A 13,520-nucleotide genomic window follows, 5' to 3' on the forward strand; every position below is an offset into this window, starting at 1 on the left:
CCGTTGATCCTGGACGGACACTGAGGATGGATCATTTAGAGCGTTGTCCGCAGCGATCGCGGATACGGCACGCCTACGGCTTCCCGACCTCAACCTGCCATTCACGGTGCAAACGGACGCCAGTGAGTACGGCATAGGTGCGGTATTGCTTCAGGAGCATCAAGGGAAGCTTTGCACTTTGGCATTTGCGAGTCATACCCTTACTGGGCCAGAGCGCAACTATAGCGTGACAGAGAAGGAGCGTCTAGCGATAGTTTTCGCACTAAAGAAATTTGACATGTATTTTGATGGAGCCGAGTTCACCATTCAAACAGATCACCAGGCATTGTCATGGCTCTCAAAGTTGCAAAACCCAGCTGGCCACCTGGCCCGCTGGGCTCTCGCCCTCAAAAATTACCATTACAGGGTGGAATACCGCAAGGGAACCTTCAATAAGGTAGCAGACGCCCTGTCCAGAGCTCCACTTCCCGGAGAAGGGGGGCCAACACCTGCAGTCCTGGCTGTAGCAGCGCCCGCAGACGCCTGGGGAACATTAGTCTCTAGGCAACAGCTCCTGAACGCCCAGAACACTGATGACCAGTGCATCCAGATACGCGAGTGTCTGAGCAGGCCCAGCACAGTACCAGCCGGCAACTATGACAGCTACCTGGAAGCAGCTGACGGCCTACTCTTGCGGTATATACCTACTGCTGATGCGGACGGCGGTGAGTCCCCCTTTCGGGTCGTTGTCCCTAGGAGCCTTCGCAAAGCCTTCCTCGAGTACTACCATGACACATGCCTCGCGGGTCATAGCGATGGTAGGAAAACGTATGACAAGTTGTGTCGTATCGTGACATGGCCTCAGATGAGAAAGGACATCCTCAAGTATGTTCGCACTTGTCACACTTGCCAGATCGCGAAGCCGAGGGGAGAGAAACCACCGGGCTTCATGCAACCCGTAGAGAGTCGATACCCATGGGAAATCGTAGCCTGTGACGTAATGGGTCCCTCCCCCGGATCGGTGAGAGGGAATCGCTATTTGTTAGTGCTCACTGATCACTTCTCAAAATGGGTACAACTATACGCACTGCGAAAGCTCGACTCTAAGCTAATTTGGGATAAGCTGCTAGAAACGTTCACCCGTTTTGGCTTCCCAGCGCAGCTTATAACTGACAACGCAAGTTATTTCACGAGCAGGACATTTACTGACTCTTGTAAAGCTCTCGGAGTACAGCACAAAAAAACGACACCCTACCACCCTCAAGCGAACATTACAGAGCGGGTCAACAGAAACCTGCAGACAATGCTGGTGGCTTTCACAGAACGCCACAAGGACTGGGACGCTCGAATCCAGGAGATGGCCTTCGCCACAAGAACCACGGTGAACCGATCCACAGGTTTTACGCCAGCAGCTATTCTTCTTGGTCGCGAACTCCGGTTTCCTATCGAGCACGACGTTACTTCCAGCTCTGAATTACCACCATTCAATTACTCCAGGTTCACCCAGGATCTATCGAGCCGCCTTGCCGGGACCCTGAAGGAGGCCAGAGAAAACCTGGACATCGCCCGCCTGGAGCAATGCAGTCAGTACAACAAGGGAAGGCGACACGGGGACTTCACTGCTGGCGACAAGATCCTCCGCCGCACACACCCACTCAGCGATTCTGCAAAGGGGTTTGCAGCCTCCCTCGTTCTGCGATGGGAGGGCCCTTTCTTAATAATACAACGCGTCAGCAGTCTAGCCTACCTTCTCCGAAACATGCATGGTGGTCGGACAATTGGCCCCGTTAACATCAATGATCTAAGACCTTACTACGAGCGTCTAAACCACTAGTAACGGTGTCTTGGACTTTACAACACTTTCATCGTTGTAGCTGCACTCCGAATTGGAACGTCCATACGCAGACCGATCCTTGTTGTCCCCACCTTTTCCGTTGCTCTACAGGATGCCACGTGATCACCGCAACGAAAGGAGCCTTCCCAGCTATGATGGCAGCTCCGCGGCCTACCGCAGCCGCAGTCATCGCAGGACGGTCCAGACTCCGTATAGTCGACCCGCCTATCTTGCTCCCCCACGGCGTCAGCAAGCAAGTGACGAGGTTCCCGGGCGCTGGCGGCACGTGGCAACTTGGTGCCACATCGGCAACGCCACGGTGGCGTGCTTTGCATCGGCCTCCGCCTGGGGGACGCAGGTACGGCCGGAGAGAGGCAGTCTACCGGCACCACCGCCATTCACCGGCCATACAGTGGAGGAGCATCGCCGTAGAGACCCCATCCGGCCCCTCCCCGAGGAAGCCAACGTAGGCTGGTGCTCGCTATGCGATACATGCATAATCTTTGAAGAGGCGCACTCCCTCAGCGTGAACATAGCGAGACTGTAGCGCAAAGCAGACAGGACACACGAGAAGAACGAACAACACGAGCGCTACGAGTGTGTCCTGTCTGCTTTGCGCTACAGTCTCGCTATGTTCACGCACCAACAAGCCCAAAAAGCCATCCCTCAGCGCGCTACACCAGGAGCAGCAGCGGCTGCACGACACATTGCGCCAGGCTGTGCAGCCGGGTGCTCCAAATGACGCCAGGCGCCGCCTGCTCACAGAGTTCGCCGCAGCTCTAATCCGCAGCCAAAGCCTGCCCCAAGCACCTGCAGTTCAGGACGCGGTGGCAACTGACAACCTCTTGGACTTAGACGATGTCTAATTTGTCGTGAACACCCATGCAGTGCCTTTTCAACCTCATGGACGTTACTCTGTCCATTATGAACAATATTACAGTTCTCTTTTGAACTCCAGGGAGGGGTACCATCTTGCTAGGGGGGGAGTGTGGGGCCCTCGGCCCCTCTGTTTTGGAGCATATCAATGCAACAACGCAGCCGGCCGCACTCGGCCGGCGCCGATGCTACTGCGCATGTCAGGCAGCCTGGACTCTGACGCGTAACGTTGCACGTGACTCGCCGAGCGTCTAGATAAGCGACGAGCAAACGGCCGCAGGGGGCTTTTTTCCCGCTGGACGGCCCGGGCAGCGGCGTTCGCCGGGAGCTCTACGTGAGTGTGTGCGTTTTCGAAGCGTCGTGTTTTTGTTCGGCAGCGCAGGCGCTTTCCGGCCTCGCCACATGCGGCTTGGCTCTTGTGTTTCCACCTGGTTGTGTGGCGTGTTATCGATGCTCGCTTCCTTGTACGGTGCTGTGCAGCAACTGGCAAGATTGTTTTCTTTCACCATGCGTTTCACCATGCGTTTCATCCTAGAGTTTATTTTTGACTGCTCAAATTAAAGCGGTTTCTTTTGTTCACGTTGTTGCCGGTCGTTTGTCGCATGGGTGGCGGCTCACGAACCCCCCTGAGTGAGGGCTGAGGGCCACAATATATATATATATATATATATATATATATATATATATATATATATATATATATATATATATATATATATATATATATATCCCCTTCATGGATCTCTGCCTTGCCGTGGCGGAGGGGCTTACGAAACTCGATGAAGTCGTGAGCTCTGCTGTGTAGGGCCACCCAAGATAGACAGGTCACGGCAGAGAGTTCTGACAAAATGTGATTCACTGGAGAAGGTAATGGCAACCCACTCCAGTATTTCCTGCCAAGAAAACCCTATGGCCAGTCACAATACCATTAATGATATGGCGCCGGAAGATGAGCCCCCCAGGTTGGAAGGTGTCCCACATGTTACTGGGGATGAACAAAGGGCAATTCCTAGTAGCTCCAGGACGAATGAAGCGGCTGGGCTAAAGCCAAAAGGACGCTCAGTTGTGGATGTGTCGGGAAGCGACTGGAAAGTCCGATGTTGCAAGGAGATGTATCACATAGCAACATGGAATGTAAGATCTATGACGCAAGGTAAACTGGATATCGTCAAGCGAGAAATGGACAGATTGAACATTGATATCTTGGGTATCAGCGAGCTCAAGTGAACCGGAATGGGAGAATTTAACTCCGGCGACCATTATGTCTTTTATTGTGGGCACGAATCCAAGAGAAGGAATGCGGTCGCTCTCATAGTAAACAGAAGAATGGGCAAACCAGTGCTAGGGTACAACCCCAAAAACGACCGAATGATTTCACTTCGGATCCAAGGTCACCCTTTCAACATAACAGTTATCCAAGTCTATGCACCGACCACTACTGCTGAAGAAGCTGACATTGAGAGATTTTATGCGGACCTACAATGCCTTTTAGACCGCACCCCGTCATCAGACGTCGTTTTTCTCATAGGAGATTGGAATGCTAAGGTAGGGAGTGAAGAAATATCCGGAATTACAGGCAAGTTCGGTCTTGGTGAGCCAAATGAAGCTGGGCAGAGGCTAGTAGAGTTTTGTCAAGAAAACAACCTGACCATAGCGAATACTCATTTTCAACAGCACAAGAGGTGCCTGTACACATGGACTTCGCTGGACGGTCTGAACAGAAATCAGATCGATTATATTATTTGCCGGCAGAGATGGTGAAGCGCTATACAAGCAGTAAAAACAAGGCCTGGGGCCGATTGTGGCACCGATCATCAGCTTCTTGTGGCCAAGATTAAGCTCGATTGAGGAAAACGCAGAAAACTAGAAGGCCTTTCAGGTATAATCTGGATCAACTTCCATTAGAATATGCTGTGGAAGTGAGGAATCGATTTCAAGAATTAAATCTAGAAGACAAAGAGCCCGAAGAGATGTGGTCTGATGTTCGTGATATAATACAAGAAGTTGCTACTAAGGTAGTTCCAAAGCAAAAGAAATGCGAGAAAGCAAACTGGTTATCTGAACAGGCTTTGCAAATAGCTGAGGAAAGGAGGATGGCAAAAGTTATGGGGGAAAGAGAAAGATACAATGTTCTCAATGCGGATTTTCAGAAAATAGCAAGGAGAGATAAGAATGCCTTCCTGAACATACAGTGCCAAGCAGTTGAGGACAACAGCCAATTAAGGAACACAAGAGCTCTGTATAAGACAATCAAAGATATGAAAGGAAGCTTCTGTGCTAAGATGGGCGTGATAAAGGACAAACGAGGCAAGGACCTCACTGAAGCCGCAGAGATAAAGAAGAGGTGGCAGGAATACACAGAAGAACTGTACAAGAAGGACCCGAATGTGCAAACCCAACATAAGACGGTTGTGATAACTGATCTCGAGCCGGGCATCCTGAAGAGTGAAGTTGAATGGGCCTTAGCCAGCCTTGCTAAGAACAAAGCTAGCGGAATTGATAGCATTTCGGCTGAGTTGCTTCAAAACATCAACCATGACGCTGTTAACATTCTGCATACATTATGTCAGAAGATTTGGACAACCCTGCAGTGGCCACAGGATTGGAGAAGGTCAGTTTACATCCCCATTCCAAAGAAAGGCAGTGCCAAGGATTGTCCCAACTACCGCACGATCGCGCTTATTTCGCATGCTAGCCAGGTGATGTTGAAAATCCTCCAAGGTAGGCTGCAGCAGTATGTGGATCGGGAGCTTCCGGACGTGCAAGCTGGGTTTCGCAAGGGCAGAGGAACTAGAGACCAAGCTGCCAACCTTCGCTGGATCATGGAAAAAGCAAGAGAGTTCCAGAAACCCACCTACTTCTGCTTTATTGATTATGCGAAAGCGTTTGACTGCGTAGATCACAGCAGATTGTGGCAAGCTCTCCAAGAGATGGGAGTTCCAATTCACCTCATCTGTCTCCTCAGGAACCTGTATGAAGGGCAAGAGGCCACAGTCAGAACTGGGCATGGTCTTACTGGTTGGTTTCCGATTGAGAAAGGAGTGAGGCAAGGCTGCATACTGTCGCCCTGCCTATTTAACCTATATGCAGAGTGCATCATGAGGAAGGCAAGTCTGGACGAGTCTTCAGCTGGAGTGAAGATTGCAGGAAAGCATATCAACAACCTTAGATATGCGGATGATACCACTTTAATTGCAGAAAGTGAAGCGGAACTCAAGAGACTTCTGATGCGCGTACAAGAAGAGAGTGAGAAGTTTGGGCTTAAACTGAACATTAAAAAGACAAAGATCATGGCGTCTTGCCCTATCAAGTCCTGGAGCATCAAAGGACAAGAAGTGGAAGCTGTGACAGATTTTCTCTTCTTGGGCTCCAAGATTACCTCGGAAGGAGACTGCAGCCATGAAATTAGGAGACGCCTGCTTCTGGGAAGGAGAGCAATGGTTAGCCTTGACCGCCTAGTAAAGAGCAGAGACATTAGTCTGCCAACCAAGATACGTATAACTCGTGCTATGGTCTTTCCAGTTGTGATGTATGGATGCGAGAGTTGGACTGTGAAAAAGGCTGACCGCCGAAGAATTGACGCGTTTGAATTGTGGTGCTGGCGAAGACTCTTGAGAGTTCCTTGGACTGCCAGAAGATCAAATCAGTGAATATTGTCGACCATAAACCCTGACTGTTCATTTGAGGGTGAAATTCTAAAGTTAAAGCTCAGCTACTTTGGTCATCTGATGAGAAGAGAGGAGTCACTGGAGAAAGATTTGATGTTGGGAAAGGTTGAGGGTTGCCGGAGAAGGGTAGGCAGCGAACGCGATGGTTAGATGGCATCCTCGAGTCACTGCAGATGAAGTTATGTGATGTTAGGAAGATAGTGAGAGACCGGAAAGCGTGGCGTGACATGGTCAATAGGGTCATGAAGAGTCGGACACGACTGAACTGAACTTAACTGATATATATATATATATATATATATATATATATATACTGTAAAGAAGACAAAGAGCGCTGCGGCATCGCCATCGCTGGTCTCCGGCGCCCATCTCTCGCGCTGAAGCTGTGCCCTGCGGCTGGCAATTCGATCCTGGTGTGGCCGAACTACTGGCAGCGCTAGACGTTCGATCAATCTATTAAATCCACATTCCACTTGGTGGAGGTCAATCTGAGGATCCCTCCCATCTCGCTCTGGACCTTCGCAGCAGAACGTTGACTACCCCAATGACGGAGCCGACTCCATTGCACCTACCTCCGCCCGTCACCAGCGCAGGGGCCCTTCAGAATCGGGAACCCGCTACCTTCAGTGGAAGCAGCGATGATGACGTCGGCGACTGGCTGTCCTCTTAAGAACGGGTCAGCCGTCACAATAACTGGGACGACAATCCTATGCTCAACAATGTAATCTTTTACTCGAGCGACGTAGCTAATCTGTGGTTTCGAAACCACGAGTCGGACTTAACCACCTGGGCCAATTTCAAGACCACATTTTTCTGATGTCTTTGGCCACCCCGCCGTCCGAAAACTCCGCGCGGAACAGCGTCTCCGTTCGCGATTGCAACTTCCCGGTGAAACGTTCACCAGTTACATTGAGGACAGTGTAGATTTGGGTCGCCGCTTTGACACGACCATGACCGAGGCCGTTAAGATACGTCAGGTCCTCACAGGAATTGATGACGGCGCCTTTAATTTGCCGCTCCCTCTGAAAGGTGACTACGTCTCTCGAGGGACTATCGCTTCGTACCGCGTCCGTTCACAGTATACAGCCGACAGCTGTCTGCACTTCTCGCGTCATCATTGCTGCAGCCTTGTACCTCACAGAATTCGTCGTTTTCCATCATGTTCTCATGACGTCATTATCGATTGGGATTTCCTGTTCCAGGATCACGCTATCATTAACTGCGCCAGTGCTCAAGTAGAGCTCATTGAACTAAGTGTTGCACTGTCTGATACCCTGCTCCACGAGCCGTTTCCTCGTTTTGGGGCCAAACTCCTCGTAGCTCATGACACAACCCTCCCACCCGTTACCGCTGTTCTGGTTCCCTTCACTGCCTCTTTACCACCGCCGCGACAGTCCTCTTTGTGCCGTCTAACGTTGTCAGCCGCCGTCGCCACTTATTGCTGCCGTTTGCCGTCCTTGACATGAACAACGGCACTTGCCCACTTCTGGTAGCCAATCCTCTTACGTCTCCTGCTATGTTGATCGAAGGGAGGTGCCTCGCCACATCGAGACCGTGAACTTCTGTTCAACTTTGATGATGTGTAATTCCCTGTTTGCCAAGTTAAAACCGTGACTCCAACTCGTGTGGCTTCTGATCCCCTACAGCGGGACCTTTTTGACCATTCTAAGGATAGCGCTCTAGAGCCGCGCCACCGCAAGCAACTTCTTGACCTTCTACACCAATTCCGCTCCTCCTTCGACATCCCACAGTCTTCCTTGGGCCTCACGACGACCGCTTCCCATCTGATCGACACTGGCGCTCACCCACCTCTCCATCAGCGGCCTTATCCTGTGTCCCCGACTGAGCGCCGTGTTATTGCCCAACAAGTGGATGACATGCTGCAACGCGGAGTAATTAGAGAATCCTGTAGTTCATGGTCGTCTCCTGTGGCCCTAGTTGAGAAGAAAGATTACTCCATACGACTTTGTGTTGATTATCGCCGCCTCAACAAAATTGCTCGTCGTGATGTGCATCCCCTCCCACGAATCGACGATGCCCTAGACTGCTTGCCAGGCGCAGAATTCTTTTCCTCATTCGATTTGCGTTCTGGGTATTGGCAGGTGCCCATGGCAGAGAAAGAGCGTTGCTAAGACCGCCTTAATTACTCCAGACGGACTATACGAATCTAATGTTATGCCATCGAGACTCGGTAACGCCCCAGCCACATTTGAAAGAATTATGGACACTGTACTGCGCGGCCTGAAATGGACCATATTTTTATGCTACCTCGATAATATCGTCGTCTTTTCAACCGCTTTCTCGACCAACCTGACTCGACTTCGCCAGGTCTTCACCTGCCTAACCCGCGCCGGTCTTCAATTGAACCTCAAAAAGTGCTGCTTCGGTGCCCGCCAGCTTACAATGCTCGGACATGTGTGCAAAGATGGAGTTTTGTCTGATCCTGAGAAACTGCACGCCGTTGCTGACTTTCCGAAATCGACCACTTTGAAACAACTGTGCAGCTTCGCGGGCCTCTGCTCGTACTTTCGTCGTTTTTTGTCGGAATTTCGCAGCCATCATAGCCCCCCTTACACAGCTCTTGAAAGGCACCCCTAACCTCTCCTCTTGGTCGCCAGCCTGCGATGACGCATTCGCGACACTGCGCAATATTCTGAGGCCACCGCCAATCCTTCGCCATTACTACCCTACTGCACCTACAGAACTTCACACCGATGCCTGTGGTGTCGGCTTCGGCGCCGTCTTCGCCCAGCGCAAGCCTAGCTTCTCCGAATACGTTGTCGCCTACGCAAGCCGTGCTCTACCAAAGCCGAGTCCAACTACTCCGTTACCGAAAAGGAGTGCTTAGCAATCGTGTGGGCTATAGCGAAGTTCCGCCCTTACTTATACGGCCACTTCTTCGAGGTAGTTACAGATCATCACCCGCTCTTCTGGCTTGCGTCTCTCAAGGATGCGTCTGGCCGTCTCGGGCGCTGCGCTCTCAGGCTTCAGGAATACGACATCCGTGTAGTGTACCGCTCTGGCCGCAAGCACTCTGACGCCGATGCTCTTTCTCGGTCACCGGTGCGCTCGCCTAACTCATCATCCCCTCCTCAAGCATCCTTAACGGCACTCACCGACAAAATCCTTGCGTTTCTAACCTGCTAGATATCCTTGGCAATTCTTCCGCGGCTATGCATCCTCGGGCATTCCGCAGACAGGCCTCCCATTTCAACATTAGGGAAGGAATTCTATACCGAAGGAACTACAACTCAGACGGCAGAAAATGGCTTCTTGTCATTCCGCGCCACCTCCGCTCCGAGGTTTGTGCCCACCATCTCGCAGACCGGCAAAGCGCTCAGGCCGGCGTCCTGAAAACCTATGACCGAATTCATCAGAGGTATTACTGGCGGGGAATATACAATTTCGTACGTCACTACACTCGCTCCTGTACCGCCTGTCAACAACGCAAAATTTCTCGCCACCCCACTGGCCCTCTCCAGCCTCTACCGCGTCCAGCTCACCCGTTTGATCGCATGGGAATCGACCTTTATGGTCTGCTACCATGCAGTGCTGCCGGTAATCGATGGGTAATCGTCGCCGTCGATCCCCTGACCAGTAACGCGGAGACTGCTGAACTTACCGCGGCGACCGCCTGAGAGGTAGCCCATTTTCTTCTGCACCACTTCGCTGTTCGACACGGCGCCCATCGCGAGCTACTGAGTGATAGAGGTCGTGTCGTTCTTTCCGAAGTAGTCCAAGAGCTCCTGTCGTCTTGCAAATCGATACATCGGGCTACAACCGCGTACCACACGCAAACAAAACTGCCTCAGGGAGCGCTTCAACCGTACGCTTGAGGACATGCTCACGATGTATGCTACATCTGATTCTGCGAGCTCCAACTGGGACCAGGTACTGCCATTCGTTACGCTCGCGTACAACACTGCCACCCAAGCAACAACTGGTTTTTAGCCCTTCTTTCTCTTATACCGCCATCAACCATCTTCTACTCGGGACACAATTTTGCCATACCATCCAGATGCCTCTGCGTACAGTGCTTTGTCCGATATTGTACAGAAGGCCGAGCAATGCCGTTCGCTAGTTCGCACGTTTACCTCCAACACTCAAGGCTATCGCAAAGATCAGCATGGTAGCGATACCCCTGCTCCGACCTTCCTGGCCGACAGCTTCGTTTGGCTATGCGTTGCTGCCACCAGCAAACTAGAAACCAATTACTACGGACCTTATCACGTCTTGGAACTCACATCCCCTGTAAACTACGTCATCGAGCCAGTCACTCCTTCTTCCGACCACCGCCGCCGTTGCCGCGAGGTTGTCCATGTTAGCCGCCTAAAGCCATATTACAACCCTCTGGTCGTCTCTTGCCCGTGAGACGCCAGGATGGTGACTTTTTTATGCGGGGCAAATGTTAAGAAGACAAAAAACAAAGAACGGTGCGGCATCGTCATCACCATCGCTGGTCTCCGGCGCCCATCTAGTGGTTAGGGCGTCCGTCTCGGCTGCGGGAGGTGGTTCGTTCGAAACCCGCCGCCGGACACCCACCGGTAAAAATGGGTACAAGCGTCCCCCGGCCTGGCGCCCGGCTCTCACAGGGGTGTGCGCTTGGAAGAGGCTCCGCAAACCCCGCTGCGCTCCTTCTGGGGCAAAATAGTTTCGAACATTCAGCCTGCAAAGGTGGTTCGAGTTACCGTGTTTCACGGGGTTCAAAACTGAAAACGAGTCGTGTCCTGCACACGCGAAAACTCAGAAAATGCCTTGTTTCAAGTGCGAAACGCTTTAAGCCAGCGTGTCGAAAGACGTAAAGGTTCACTGTCACTGATGAAGTTCACTTCTCAGAGATCACTGCAGTCCCATGACAAGTCCGGATTTCCGGCCTGTCATGGGACCGCAGCCGTGGCCTAGTGGTTAGAGCGCCCGTCTCGGCTGCGGGAGGTGGTCAGTTCGAAACCCACCGCCGGACACCCACCGGTAAAAATGGGTACAAGCGTCCCCCGGCCTGGCGCTCGGCTTTTCCAGGGGTGTGCGTTTGGGAGAAGCTCCGTAAACCCCGCTGCGCGCCCCTCCTCCGCAGTGGGCCCAAACCCAGTTTCGAACCTCGCAGCCTGCAAAGGTGGTTCTGTTTGTCTTTCAAAGGTACTTCCTTTGACCCCTCACCTGAAGTGCTCCCTTAGAGCCTCAGCTGCAGCAGTCCTAAAAAAAAAGGGCCACACAATGGGCTGTTGCCGCGCAAGGCGGACTTATTGTTGTCCGATGGCGGAACGAATCACTGCCACATCGGCGCAACTATTTGGGCCGTGACCCCTTTTCCCAAGCATTTCACCCCAGAAGAGCCGAGCACCAGGCCGGGGGAAAGCTTGTACCCATTTAAAAACCGGTGGGTACCCGGCGGCACCAGGGATCGAACCCGGTACCTCCCGATTGCGAGGCGGATGCTCTACCACAAGGCCACCGCTTCGGTATATATATATATACGAGGTATATATATATATATATATATATATATATATATATATATATATATATATATATATATATATATATATATATATATATATATATATATATATATATATATAAAAGATTCGACCCCTCTTGAGCCACCCACTCACCTCTACAGATGTGAGCTGCGAGCCGTTCAAGTGAGTTTAGGAATGCAATTTTCACTCCGCTTTAAGTGACGAGTTATTCAGGACCAATGTTTACCCACTCATTTATGAACGCAAAAAAATATATGGGATTCTTTATTTTTGACCAAGGCATTTGACTGGCTGTGCCACTGCAAACAACATACAATTTTTGATACCCCCTTTTCGGGTCTGTATGTTGATAGCTATCTAACTAGCAAAAACAATATTTATCAGTGCGATGACAATTATTCTTGTTCGAGGGTTAGTCTTATGAGAGTGCCAAACTTCCCCAGATGTGGCTCGAGACACTATATCATCACCCATTATTTCTGTGATTTTAACATAATTTATTATTATAATAGCGACTTAGAATTTTCGCAAATGAATACGTCATATATAAGGTTAATCAATGTCTCATAGGGCAAAGTTAAATTCGAAAACACAATCAAAGACAGCAGAACTATCTAAAACATGAAATTTTGTTTGATGCTGCCTTGAATAATAGGTAAGATTTCCATACGAGAAATTCTATAGCGAATTAACAGGGGCAACTGTGCAAATATCATTCGAATATTTAGTTTTTAGGCCTAATACGAAGGAAAATACGTAAATTATAAAAACGCACTGCAGGAGATTCAGCGTAATGCTAAATTCCATACAGCAATCGCTTTGATTCCATATGGAAGAGGCACCAGCATGCATGACGCTCGTACATTCCGTGCTAGAATACCCTATTACTTCAACCTTGAATTGTACAATGCAAAATCAAGGTATTTTTGAATGTATGTAATCAGAGGTTGTAGAATTTGTTTTCACACAAACATTAATACCTCTGGCTTAATACAAAGGCCATAAGCTTTAGTCCTGGAAGCAGGCGAAGTGGGTACACAGAAGGAGCTCGAAAACAATGAGTCGAGCACTTCAGCTTTTCTACTTCACCAACACTACGTGGCTCCCTCCCCCCCCCCCCCCATTACTCCCTCCTTCGGAATAAAAACAGCGTGGTAAACGAAGCGAACTGATAACCGCCAAACACGTGAAAATATTCATAGCTGCACCTTTCAATCTGTATATTATGGCTTAAGACGTACAGCGTGAAGTTTCGAAACCGGTATGTCGATGCTTCGCTGACGTGGCACTGTCTGGCATGACTTTATTCAATAGTCGCACGCTGTAGCACTCTGAAGGGCGGAAGTAGAGGGAGAACTGTTTTTCAGCCAAGCCTCGGCGGCAGAGACGTGTCTACGCCCAGATTTCAACATTCGGTTGATACCTGCAATAGCAACGCCGTAGGTTGTAGTGGCGCTCATCAGTGCTCTGCTGCTGTCAGTCATGCAGCAGGTTAACTGACGAGCTTTCTTAGCTCATATGGCAATTTACTGAGCATCTGGTGCGGGCTAGTGCCCAGATGGCACAGACCATCAGCCTAATATTGGTGCTCTGTTGGCACTCAACTGGCCCTAGTGGGGAATACTGCGCTACTTGATAGACAGAGACAAATGAAAGACGACACACTAATTATCAATCCAGTATGAT

The sequence above is a fragment of the Amblyomma maculatum genome, chromosome 11, assembly GCF_055883805.1.
Source record: "Amblyomma maculatum isolate TAMU_Amacu chromosome 11, ASM5588380v1, whole genome shotgun sequence".
In the NCBI taxonomy this organism is placed as follows: Eukaryota; Metazoa; Arthropoda; class Arachnida; order Ixodida; family Ixodidae; genus Amblyomma; species Amblyomma maculatum.